General features: G+C 41.3%; 1 long non-coding RNA gene across 1 annotated transcript in view; it reads right to left on the bottom strand.

The window, feature by feature from the left end:
• Window positions 1–734: 734 nt before the first annotated feature.
• The window catches only part of LOC103101793 (uncharacterized), a 29,282-nt gene continuing 16,375 nt past the window's right edge, over window positions 735–13,641 (bottom strand). The window contains exons 3-4 of the long non-coding RNA XR_008915938.1: window positions 2,944–2,983; window positions 735–892 (exon numbers count right to left, since the gene is read on the bottom strand). This is a non-coding gene — a long non-coding RNA (uncharacterized LOC103101793). The remainder of the gene's footprint in view (window positions 893–2,943; window positions 2,984–13,641) is intronic.

Raw genomic sequence — 13,641 nt, 5'->3', positions numbered from 1 at the left:
TAAGATCCTCTTGGCACCACCACTGTAGGTGCTTCATATCTCACTGTGTAGTCTTAATCCTGGCCAGTTTCCCTGCTACTGCCCAGAACCTTTCCTTATATTATTTCCACTGCACCTGATATTTCCCACAAAAAGCTCACCTTAATAAACACTAATGAGAGAGAACCTCCTAGCTCATCCTATATTGAACTCAGCAAAACTTAAGAGCAGATCATCACTCACTTTTCTCCTACCATTTGCAGTGCTTTATAAATAGGAGCTATTGGAATATGGAAAGCATTCATCCTCTAAATGTATGCCAAGTTAGAACAGAGCAAATAATAATGGAGTAGAGTAAAATGGAGCAGAGTGGATAAGAAGGAGCAGAGTAGAATGGGACAAGATGAGGAGAATAGATTGGGGTGATATGGAGTGTAGAAAAGAAAGGAGGAATAAAGTAGAGTGGAATAAGAAAGAAGAAAATATTGTAGAATGGAGTAAGATGAAATGGAATGAGACAGAATGGAGACGAATGGAATAGAGCAAGATAGAATGGAATAGACAAAGATGGAGCTGAATGGAGTAAATAAGAAGAAAAAGAATGTAGTGACATGGAACCTAGAGGTTCCCTTTTTCTCCCTCCCTTTCAAATGGTTCCCAGGCACCAAGAGATGCTGAACTTGGTGAGAGAGGACAAAAGAGTAACATTCTCCCTTTAACCCTTCCCCATAACACTGAGAAATGACTGACCAGAAAACCCATTGTTTTTAATAGGCCTTACATTCTTCATTTCATAGTTCTTGAACCTCAAACGACCCAGTGAGGGAAGATTCTTGACTCTTGTGCTCAGAGTGTTAATTGGGGATTGTCCTTATTTTGGCAGCTCCCAGTCCATGCCTCTTCAACTGGAGGACTAGAAAACAGAAGAGAAATGAAGAGACACTGATATCAGATCTCACAGCAAAGGGCTTTGTGGTGGAAGAAGACTTCCTAACCATGGATGCATCTTGTGTGATTCTGTCTTACCATTATAGACACCAGCATTGGGGTTTTTCACTGGCTCACCCCTTGCCTCAAATGCACTTCTTTCTCATCCTTCTCTCATAGAATTCCATGCTTCCTTCATTGTCTACATAAATCTTTCCAAATGCCCCCAGTTCCTCATACCTTCTATCCCCGAATGACTCATTTATTTTGCATTTCCTTATCCATGATGTCTCACAAGTCTTAGGGAATCTTTAAGCTAGAAGCTTAGTGCTACACTTAAACTTTTTGGAACACATATTTGCATAATTATTGTCTCCTGATTATAATGTAAGCTCCTTGAGGGAAGGGAACTATTTATTATTTTTCTTTGTCTCTTCAGCACTAAGCAGAGTTCCTGGCACATAATTGATGTTTAACAAATATTTACGAATTGATTAGTTTATTAATGTGGAGCTGAGAACATAATAGACGCTACAGAAATACTTGAGTGAATATTAGTTTCCTGTTGGGCTAGTCTCCCCCTTTTCCTATAAAATAGACTTGGTTGAACCTGAACCTGCTGAGCTGCTCAGTGAGACAAAAAAAGGAGATTAAAGCATCACAGAATACCATAGTGAGAGGATGCCTTTGAGATTGTCCACTCAATTCCTTATTTTACAGAAGAGACAAAGAAGGTCCAGAGAGCAGAAATTACTGGTCCTCCACACAGCTAGAGGATAAATTTGGGGCTCCTGATTCCACCACTAGGATTCTAAACTACACTGGATGATGGCTGTGTACTTTGAGAAGAGGACTTTGTTACCAAGTGGACCTTCAACACTTTAAAGTATTTATTATATTCTATATCATCATCTTAACCCTCCTCAGTTTTTAGAACATGGATTTCTGAGAACTTGAGGACCTATGGTTTGGGACTAAGGACGGTTAGGCTATGTGGATTGTTCTGCCAGATAAGGCATTTGTTCAGTTATATGACCAAGAGGCTTAACCATGAAGAAGAATTAAGAAAATTCATCTCTCCCTGTTCTTCACATGAAGGGAGAACATTGAACTACATGTGTAGAATAAAGGCTACATGGTCAGACTTCACTCATATGTTTTGGTTTTACTAAACTTTTGCTTTCTTTTGGGGAGGGTCTTTGTTACAAGGGATGTCTCAGTAAAGGTGCTGATAGATTCAGAAATGAAAGGGATTTAATAACAAGATACCAATACATTTTATTTTTTTAAGTAGCTAGGTCTACACTAGAATATCCCTAAAAATCTTTTTCTGGTTTAGCATCCTGTGAATCTCTCATTCTGCTGACCCCTCCCCACCCCGACCTCTCTCTGGATCTGGTCCCAGCTGTGTTCCTGACACTCATAACTAGAGCAGGAAAAGGGAAAGGGAAGGGAAACCCTCAGTGGAATATAATCAATTCTCAGCTCTCTGTTAGAAACAGTGGAGAATCTCCAAACCATTTCTGCTTTGTTTTCATAAATTGTTACTGGGTGTTTTTGCAATTTTATGCTTGGTTTATTTTCATTTTAGTAGCTTTATCTCTTAAAAGTGATAAAGACCAGACATTATTTGGCTGATTCAGAAAACTCTCCATTCTTAGAGAACCCTCCCTAACTGATTTTAGGGGAAGTGGAACCAAGAGCATGCAGAAAGGGAGAGGGAAAATAAGCCAAGAACTAGACTTTGATCAGAGATGGTTTACAAAGAGGATCATTCATCTAAAGATTCAAAAAGTGACCCCCTCCAAAAGAGGGTAGCAAACATTTATATAGCACTTTAAGATTTCCAAAGTGCTTCAGAATTGTAATCTCTATTGATACTTAGAACGACTCTGGGAGGCAAATGCTAGTATTATCACCCCCATTTTATAGATTAGGAAACTGAGGTAGAGGTGAAATACCTTGCTCAGATATTCTGAACCTGGCTAGCCATGCTGAGTTTGCAATGGGTGTTGGATTCTGTAGTCCCCAACTCACCTGCACATTTTATAACCTTTGTAATCATAGCACCAGTTTTCTGGGAAAGAGAAGAACACAACATCAGTTAGAGGGAGAGAGTGAATATATGTAGGTTGGAATGAATATGGGGAGAATGAGAAGTCTTTTCATTTATTTGTTTGTTTGTTACACCAAAATTCCCAGGTTATCTCCCTCCTTCCTTTCTGCTCTAGAAAAGGCATCACTTGACAGATATATGTATATATAAAACTATGTCTTGCTTGTTTCTGTTTATTAATTCTTTCTAATGAGGTAGATATATACAAATCATTCTTCAAATATTTTTGTTGCTGTGTAGGATGTTCTTTTCATTCTGCTCATTTCCCTCTTCATAATTTCATGTATTTATTTCCATGGTTTAAAAAAAATTAACCTGTTTGTCATTTCTTATTATACAGTAGTTTATTTCATCACAATCACATGCCATAATTCATCCATTCTCCAGTTAATAGGCATCTTCTCAATACATGGTTCTTTCTTTTTTATTTTCCTGATCATCTTAGGAAATAAACACAATAGTGGTATTGCTAGGTCAAAAGTTGTATACTCTTTGAGCATAATTCCAGATGGCTCTCCAAAACAGTCAGATAAGTTCACAGTTCTACCTTGTATTAGTGTGCCCCTTTTTCTATATCCCCTCCAATATTTGTCATTTTGCCCTTTTTCATATGAGAGAATTTGGTTGGTTTAAGATGATATCTCAGAGTAATTTTGATTTGCATTTTTTATCAATAATGATTCAGAGCATTTTTTCATATAATTATATGTAGCTTTGATTTCTTCATCCAAAAACTATCTGTTCATATCTCTGGATCATTTGTCAATTGGAGAATGACTCCTATTCTTGTAAATATGACAAATCTTTCTATGTATTTTAAATATGAGTCTTCTGTCTCAGAAATTGTCTGGAGAAATCCCCGCCCCCACCAATTTTCTGCTTTTCTTCTAATCTTAGCTACATTTCTTTTATTCTGTCAAAATATTTTTAATTAATGAATTCAATCTTTCATTTTATATCTCATAATCCTTTCTAGTTCTTGTTTATTCATAAATTCTTCTTCTGTCCATAAATCTAAAAGGTAATATGTTCCCTGTTTATGATGTCTCCCTTTGTTTAAAACATGTATGAATTTTTATCTTATCTTAGTAAGTGGTTTAAGATATTGGTCTATATCCAGTTTCTGCCAGATTTGCTTTTCATTTTTCCCAACACATTTTATGAAATAGTGAGTTTTTATCCCAAAATCTTGGATCTTTATTTTTGTCAAACACAAGGTTTCTATAGTCTTTTTACTGCTATTTGTTGTAGGTCTGTTCTATTGAATGGATTTGCTTTTCTATTCTTAACCAGTACTAGAGAGTTCTGATAATATACTGGTTTACAACATAATCCAAAATCTATTACTGCAACCCCAAGAAATCTCCAAAATCATCCACTGGATAAGAGTAAGGAGAGTTTTTCTCCCCAAGTCTGATTGAGCCTCTTCCCAGGAAATTGGGATTCCTTTTTCTCCACATTCTCTCTTCCAACACATATCCCAATGTTCTGTTTTGGGAAAAGAAGCAGCTGGGGAAACTCTTCCATATCTGTCCTGCAAACAAATACTTGCTCCTTTGCCTGTTGTCAATTGAACATAGAATCATGAGATCCTAGATTAAGTTGGAATTGGAAGGGACCTTAGAAGGTGTTTAGTTCATCCATTTCTTCTTAGAGGTGAGGAAAACTGAGAACAGTAGGAATACCATGTCTTACACAAGGTCATATAGGCAGTTAGTTCAGTGGCAGAGATAAGATTCAAACTCATGGGTTTCTAGCTCCAAAGCCTTTGTCCTTTTTGCTTAACTGTTTTTCTTTATTACAAGAAATTATTTAGTAGTTTTGGTAGTGGTGGGGTATATGGAGAAATGATGGTGATATGAGAACAAAGGAAGTCAATGAAACAATAAAAAGAAAAAGAAAAGCAAGAAAGTAGGGGATCTTAGCCCTCATCTTCCTAGGCAGCCAGACTGGACATAACTAACAATGAGCTGGGAGCTACATATCCCTTCCCATCCCTGGGAGAAGTATCCTCACTTCGAGTTTGTTTTCTGAAGGTAGTGTTGTATGCTTGTACCTACTCATCTCAAAAGGAATTAAGCCAGGGAAACAATAGAACAGAAAGAGACCAGAACCTATTGGGGGCTGTGGAGTGGGAAGGAACAGTTAGAATATTAGTGATTGGTGAGAGGGAATAAATCTGAGACTCAGATGAAGGATGGACAAGTGTCCTTGGCTTTAAAGTGTGCATCAGCTAAGTGTATCCTCCATTTTGATTTCTTGAGACTCCAACCTTGCCAAAACCTCCCTCTAGTCCATCCCATAAGAAACATTCAAGCCTACTTAAAGAGAGGGCTATCAGCATTCTATTCCTTGTCCCCAGGTCCTTGTCAATTTGCCTCAAGAAGGAATGGGGTCAGAATCATGGGAGGTGTTTGTATCCTCTCTTCATGCATCCCATACTCAAAGGCTCTAGGTCCCACTCAGTTTGCATGCTGATTGAGAGCAGAGTGAAGAGTCCCTGTAGACCTTGCCCATCAACTCCTCCCCACTGCCATTCCTCCAACAGCAGATCAGCAAAGCCCATGTTTCTGAGCACTGAAAGGCTCAACCCCTGAAGAGGGAACTGCATATGGAATAGGGAATGATACAGCTCCATTCTTCTGTTTTTGCATCTAAACCAATATTGGGAGGGAAACAAGTTGGCCTCACTTCAGACTCCAGCTTCTTCCCTCCCCAAATTGAGGGTTTAGTGGAAGGAAGGTCCCTGGTTGTCTCTCCAAAGAGTCTTGAGATATTGAAGGAGAAAAGTTTCTGAAAAGGAGGTAAGACCAAAAACACCCACGCAGATATCCAACCTGAACCCTGAAGCTCTGGAGGTGGTGGGAAGTGGTAGCCTTAGTGGTGAGTTGCTGACAGGAAATAGACTAGGTATCTGGGAAGGAGGGAGAAGGCTTTGGATTGTATTAGTCTAACCCAGGGGTCTCTGAGATGGAGTCAGAAGCTGTATCTTGTGTATGAATGAGTGAGTGTGTGTGTGTTTTGTGGGGTTGAGAGGAAGGCCAGGAGAAATGAGAAAAGGAGTGAGAAAGAGGGTTGGCATCCTATAGACAGTCTACCCCATGGATTTTCATCTCTACTGTCCCAATCCACAAAAAGGAGAGGGCAGAGAGAAGCTAACTATCTGACTGGTGTCTAACCCAGTAGGGACTTGCCTCCCAGGGACAGGAATCCTGTCTCTCTCAGCCTTGATTCTCTCTCCAGTCTTTCCTTACCCCTTCTAACCATATAGGTCTCCCTTGTCCCAGACCTCCCCTGCCCCTTCCGCTGACACTGACAGACAGGAAAAGTTGGAGAGGAGATCCTAGTTTGGTGATGTTGCTGGCATCCAAGCACTTCCAAACCAGAGAATGATTCCCCACTCCCAAGCCCACGTCCATCTCTCAGAAGGGAAAGATGAAGAACTTTAAGAGTGGGGTCCTTATTAAAAGGTTTGAAGGAAAACCTTGGCTAGAATCCCTAGTAACAATTAAAGCCCCAAACCATGCATAGGGAGATAGCTCCTGTGAGGGATAAAGTTCCAGTCTTTGATTCCTTTTTTACATATGAAATTGTAAGGATTCAGAGAGATTATGTAACTTGTCCAAGGAATTGTCAGAGGGTATACATTTAATTCTTTTGTATCCAATTCTAGGGTCTTTCCACTGAAGGAGGTCAGAATAACCTCTGGGGGCCAGGAGTAAACTCTTGTCCCAATCAGCATAACCATTCCAGCAGCTAAGCATACATTCCCTTTATTGTGAACCCCTCATCTAGCTAAAACTGCCAAATCATGAAATCCTATTGTTCATACAAGCCCCCTATACTATAAAAGGTGTTCCCCCAGCCAAACCAAGAAGACCCCTGTTCTTGGGGCAGCCCTAGCGCGCTAGTAATAAAGACTTCCCTTTGCCTGGATTGCATTGTCTCTGTGTGCTCCTTGGGGAGGTCTTCCACTTAGACCCAACATTTGGGGGCTCGTCTGGGACGGATACGACCCGTTGAGGACCACCAGAACAAGGGAAGTTCTCTCCTGGCTTTCAGAGCGACTCTCCAGAGGTGAGCAGTGTGTCTGTGCAGTGTGATTGGTTGTGTGATTGGTTTTGGGGGAATATCAGGCTCCAGAAGGGCATATGGCTTAGTGGATGGGAGATCCCATACCCCTAGATTATAGGGGTCATCCTATGTCAAACCCTTGGATTAAAATCCGATTTCCCACCTGTTTCTGAGTAAGGACTGATGACTATTACAGTTTCTGTTTCCTGTGAGGGACCAGGTCGGGAAAGTCGGGAAGTGAGTCCATTAAGACAGGTGGGAAGGGAGTCGTCCGAAACCTTGGAGATGGGATAGGGAAATTCAGAGGGTTAGAATCCCTCTGTCCCCCCAAACCCCGGGGAAATAAGGGAAAAGGTCTAGGGTTAGAGTCCCTGGTGAAGAGGTCCAGGGTTAGAGTCCCTGGTGAAGAAGTCCAGGGTTAGAGTCCCTGGTGAAAAGTCCAGGGTTAGAGTCCCTGGTGGAATTAGATTCCAGGAAGGCACAGGGCAAGTGAAAGGACACTGGGTCCTTTTTTAAAAAAGGACACCAGGGATAAGGTGGGATGGAGCCCTGAGAAAGTTCCATCCCCATTCCAAACTCTGTTTGGTTCCACAAAGAGATTTTTTGTCTGTCGTTTTGTCTGTCTTGTTCTCTTTGTTGTCTGTGTTCCCAATCAAATGCCCTATATCCTGACCTGGAAGGACCTGGTCTTGGATCCCCCTCCCTGGGTCTGTTCCCTGGTGTTGGCCACCAACCCCTCTACCATCCTGGTGGCCAAGGCACCGACCTCATCCCCTCCCATGTTGGTCACCACCCCTGGACCCCCCATTACCCCCACCCCCTTACATCCCTGGGTTTCCTCTATTCTCAGGCTCCAGCTACTGGTGTAGAACTCTTGGTAGGCAGAAAAGTAGTTAAGCCAAAAACCCAGTGGAGTAATGGGCTGGCCCCCTGCCATGTCCTTTTTGCTCCACTGACACATAGAGGAGCCCTTCACCAGTCCCAGGTGTAACCCACTCAGAGCCGGATGGGCTAGATGGTGGGGGCTGGGGTTGGGTGGGCTTAAATGGGAGGACAAGTCCATGGCCTGTGTGGAGTTTTAGGACAATCAATGGGGGTTTGGGGTTTCTACCTGGGAAAATCTTTGCTCTCCCTAGGGGTTGGTGAGCCCAGAGAAGAAAGGTAACAAGTTTGTCCTGTGTGTGGCTGTAGATCCCTGGGTTTCCACCTCCCCTTCCTCCTGATGCCACCTCTGCCACCTACCCCCCTCCAAGAACAACCCCCCTTCTTCCACAATGGCCCTCCCAGTCCAAACAGTCCAGCTGATGGTTCCGGGGTTTTTTTGTTTATTTGTCTTACCTGTTTTCTCTCATGTTAAATAGCTGAGCACCATCAGGGGGAAAAAAACTGAGGAAACTGGCTTTTTGATACCCTAAATTCTAACACCAGGTGGCAATTGGACATACCTTACAAGAAAGAGGGCATAATATGGATAGAATCCCCTTACTCTTTGCTTGGCTTTTAAGGTAAGGGCCCACTGAGAAATCCAGGTAGAGATGATCAGAAAAAAAGGCCACCTGGAAACTATCAGTTCACTGATCAGATCTGCCTCCTTCCTCTACTACTGGGAGGATAGGAGAGTTGATTCAAACAGATTATTTTTCACTTAAGATTAATTCTAAGAGTTGATACATACAACTTGGGAAAATTGCTATTGAATTTGATATGGTTCAAATGTAAATTCATGTATTGTGTCAGTTAAATGTGAAATGTTAGTCAGATTTTCTTGAGCACAACAAAACTCATGGTTAGAAGTTTGTTTTGTTAGATCTTGCAATGCATAATGGTTTCAGTGAATTTGAGAATTATCTAAGTGTGATTGATAGCCAGCCTGACACTGTTTTATTCTATAAGGACTGAAATTGTACTGGATACTTTATAGATGTAAAAGTCTTACAGAGAAAGTTGTTATGTTGTTGAGAAGAATTTATTCTAGAATTTAAACTTGGGATTTTTTAAAAATTAGATGTTATTTTAATGTTTATCAGAACTAGTAACTAGTTGATACTATGAATTCTAGTGTGAAATAGATACAACAAATTATAAATTGGAATAATGTTGATGGAATTTAGTCAGATATGTGGCAATGTTTTGAGCTAAAAGAAATCTAAACTGGAGGTTCTATTATACTTTAGACAGAGGTTTGAGAGGAATACAGATAAATGCTTTGAACTTCAGTTTGGTTACACACTGAAAGATTACTAAAGGACTTAATCAAAGTCATTTGGAAGTTGTGGAATTCAAACTATAATCCACTGAGAGTAAATTATTATGAAGGGTGGTTGATACATTCAAAATTTAAATTGTGGTAAGCTAAGCTCACTTGTTAAAGAAGGATGGGACAAGGTTAAAACCTAAATTGAGCCAAGAAGCCTTAGGATAATTGCTCACAAGCTATTAACCCCTTCCTTGGACACAGGAAGGAGAAGGAAGTGCCTATGATTGTTCCACACTGATACTTAAGGATTGAAATAGGGACCTCACAGAGTTGACAACCACTGTGTGATAGAACTTAAAGATAAGTACGGAGGTGAAAGAGAACAGATAGATGTTCTACTCTTATAATTGGATCCCTTACCTAGGAATAATTTCTAAAATTAATGCATGTGTTATGGGAAAATCATATATGATTCTATAATAGATAATTTCTCTGGTAAGTTACCCTGAAGTGATTCCTGTATGGCTTTGTCTTAGTCTTTCAGATGGCCTAGGTCCAAGAGATGACACATCTCTGATTTAGATTACTATGGAGCTACTCAATTCAGTACTCATGTTCTTTATTTCAGGATTTTGTGACTAAAGTGTGATATGTAAATATTTGCCAAAATACATAAAAATAATTGAGTGATCAGCCTTGTAGGGATATAAAAAGCTTGTTTGAGAGTATGGAAATTTGTTTCTGGACTGCTGATAAGCAGAATTTCTCTGGGCTGTAATGGGTGAGACTTGTCTTTTAAGGAAAAAGAAGGCTTCTGGGATCTAATGGTGACAAAGTACACAAAGGACAGAGAATGTCCTGGGATGGTTACAAAGGCATATTCTGGGCTCACCTGGGAATAGACCTTTTCTGACCATCTAGGCTGTTAGTCCTTGAATGATACAGTGATTATATGAGCCAATGATAGCTTTGGCCTGTAAATGAAGCCCTCACTATGTGTCCCTTGGGACATGAGGAAATGTTTCCCTGTCGGCCTTTTCCTTTGTGACAAATTCCCATAATCAGCACATAATGCAAATTGTAAAATTAAAGTTTCCAATTCCTCAAACAACTTATTAGGTTAATAATTGAAAATTCTTAAATTGTTAGGGAACATACTTTGAGAAGTAGGTGAAGTTTATTAATAGATGGCTTGTATTTGTAGCTTTAATTTACCCCAGTTGAAGTTTGAGTTTTGAGCTAGGAAATATAGCTCAAAACTTTCTCGAATTTCCCCCAGAATTTGGGGTAAAGAAATACATCTGCAAAATATTGTTACTCAAGATTTCCTAAAGGGATCTATTCCTGTCAGAAGATGATTTCTGAAGATGGAGTCTATTGACTTCTCTGTTTCTATCTGGTGTTCTAGTTTTTCCCCCAGTCCTGGTTTCTACACTTCTATCTTAAGAGCTGACTCTCCACCTTGTGACCTGTCTGCCAATGGGAGAAGCAGCTGCTAGATATCCTTCAGATCTCCAAGCAGGTCCTCACCTACCTAGGACCCAGGCATTCACTGAGGACACTCCCCTAAAGATCCTGTGCATATAGCCTTTCCCTCCCTGTTCAAGTTTTGGCTACTCCCCTATGGGATATGTGGACCTTGCATTTGTAACCTTGTCACTTCTCTAGTTGCTTCTAAAAGCACTCATGGGAGTCATCCAGATGCCACTGTAACCTTGGCAACTATTCCAGCTTGAAGCCCTGGACATTGCCTATAGTCAATACCTCTCTCTCCTAACAATAGTCAAGAATAGCTCTACAACCATTCTCAGCTCTGAAGAAACTACAGAAGACTGAGACCATCACCCCCTTTCCCCTAGATATTTGGAGAGGGGGGAGATGACATGGACATTGTACCCCCAGAAACTTGGGCAGACTATTGTCAGGGAAATTCCTTTGCTCCCTTGACTCCTAGCCTAAGGATTCTTTGCTTTTATGTTGATCATCCAGGGCTAGTTCCATGCATTCTTAATTGCCTAGTAGCCTAGTAACCTTTGTCAAGGATCACAATCATACTGTCCAGCTATGGTCCTTCACCAGCAATATCAAACTCTGACTCCCACTGAATCCCCTTATGAGGGTCACATGAGGAAGATTCCCCATGTACAATAGAAGAAATGGGGAATGAAGGAGGTCAGAACAACCTCTGGGAGCCAGGAGTAAACTCTTGTCCAAGTCAGCATAACCGTTCCAGCAGCTAAGCAGACACTCCCTGTATTGTGAACCCCTCAGCTAGCTGCAACTGCCAAATCACAAAATCCTATTGTTCATACTAGCCCACTATACTATAAAAGGTGTTCCCCCAGTCAAGCCAGGGCGGCCCCCCTTCTTGGGACAGCCCTAGCGTGCTAGTAATAAAGATTTCCCTTTGCCTGGATTGCATTGTCTCCTTGTGCTCCTTGGGGTGGTCTTCCACTCGGACACTAACACAACTATATAGTGATTCCTGGGAATTTCAACCTTCCCTGAAAGACTTTATTGGGGAGGAACTTGGAGAGAGTAAGGACTGGTAAGTGTGGGTGAATAAGGGAGAAAGACCTATTTTCCTGAAGTATTCTGTCCAGGAGAAACAGCTCCAGTGATGCAAGAGTTGGGGGGATGGGATGAGGGAGGGGCCAATCAAGGCATGGGATAATGTCCCTTCCAGGTCTCCCAGATGCATGGGTCCCGGCTTCTTATGAAATATTAACACCCTCCTCTTCGATTTAATAATTAAGAACCTTGTTTTGTTATTAATCTTTAAAGAAAATAACCGCCACTGGAAACAGTGGCTGAGCCAGGACCTCTCACTTCCTGAGACCACACTATAATCCCTCACCCTGTCTCCTAGAGAAGTTAGCTGGCAAAGCAGAAAACAGAGCTCAGCTTTCCTTCAGGGGACCCCCTCCTCTCTGGGAAGAGAGCTTCAGGTCAGTACTGGTTGCTGCACATTACCAGGGAACTAGGCAAACCAACTACAGAGTTTCCAGTTTCTCCTTATAGCAGACCCATTTCTCACCTGATCAGAGACCAACCTTATGTCCTAGAGACCCTGATTCACCCAAAGGAGTAGTGGCATCGAAACTGAACAGGAAATTATCCCAAATCAACAGACCAGGGGAGAGACAGAGGTACAGTGGTAATATATATGGGCAGAGAGACCTGCAAAGGTAGGGTGACTGACTGCCCAGCCCTCATGAGATTTTCTGTCTCCTCTGGCTCTGTTCTCTCTTGGAGCATGTAGATTTGTCTCACTTTTCTCTGCCATCATCTGTCTCTCTCTTTCTCTGTTTCTGCCTGATTTTCCCTCTGCTCTCTTCTCTCTGCCTCTGCCTCTGTCTCCACCTATCTATCTCTGTCTTTCTTTGTCTCCATCTTTTTTTGGTTTCTCATCTCTGTCTCTCTCTGTATCTCTTTTCTCTGTCTCAAGTTTTGTTTTATCCCTCAGTCTTTATCTCTTATTTCTTTTTGTTTATTATTTGTCTGACTCAGTCTATTTCTCTTTATCTGTCCCAGTGTCTTTGCCTATCTCTATCTCTTTATATTAGTTTCTGTCTCTTTATATTTCTTGTCTCATTCCCCATCTGTATGTTGTTTTCTGTCTCATTTTCTTTGCCTATGTCTGTCTTTGTCTTTTGAGTTTTCCCCTAGTCAGAGGACCTGGGTTTAGATTTTAGCTCTGCCATTTAATATCTTTGTGATCTTGGGGAAGTCACATAAACTCCATGGACCTTTTTCTCTCTTCATATATCTGCGTTTCTTCTGTTTCTGTCTTTTATCTGTCTGCTTTATGCCTATCTTGGTCTCCTGTCTTTGTCTCCTGTATGTATAGATATATAGAGAGACATATATATTATATATGTATTTACATACACACACATAACACAAACATCCCCCCTGACTCCAACCTCTCCTCTGTTCCTGGGCCAGTGGATTCCTCTTACCTAACTACCCATCTGACAGGTCAGGGAATTCTATTACCAGAATCCATCTTGAATGGAGGGTGGTTCCCTGGACTGGTGGGAGGAAGAGGTTAAATTACCTAAAAATTGGGTGGTCATTGGCTGGGCCAATATGAGGACCAGCAGAAGTTGGAACAGGCTCATCCTTTGCTACTCAGCTGTCTGTTTGGCTACGTGTCAGGTCAAAAATGAGCCCCAGTCTGTTGTATAGTCATGTTTCTGTCCCAGGGTTTTTATAGAGGAACAGCAAGCCTGGGCCAGATATCTAGGAGAGCTGGACACCTCATTTGGGCTTCTCCCTCTGCTCTCTTCTTTCTTCTTATTCCCACTTCTTCTGGAATCCTTCTCTTCTTCTCCTCAATTTTCTA

Source organism: Monodelphis domestica, chromosome 2 (assembly GCF_027887165.1).
Source record: "Monodelphis domestica isolate mMonDom1 chromosome 2, mMonDom1.pri, whole genome shotgun sequence".
Lineage (NCBI taxonomy): Eukaryota > Metazoa > Chordata > Mammalia > Didelphimorphia > Didelphidae > Monodelphis > Monodelphis domestica.
This window is presented reverse-complemented; position numbering and strand designations above follow the sequence as displayed.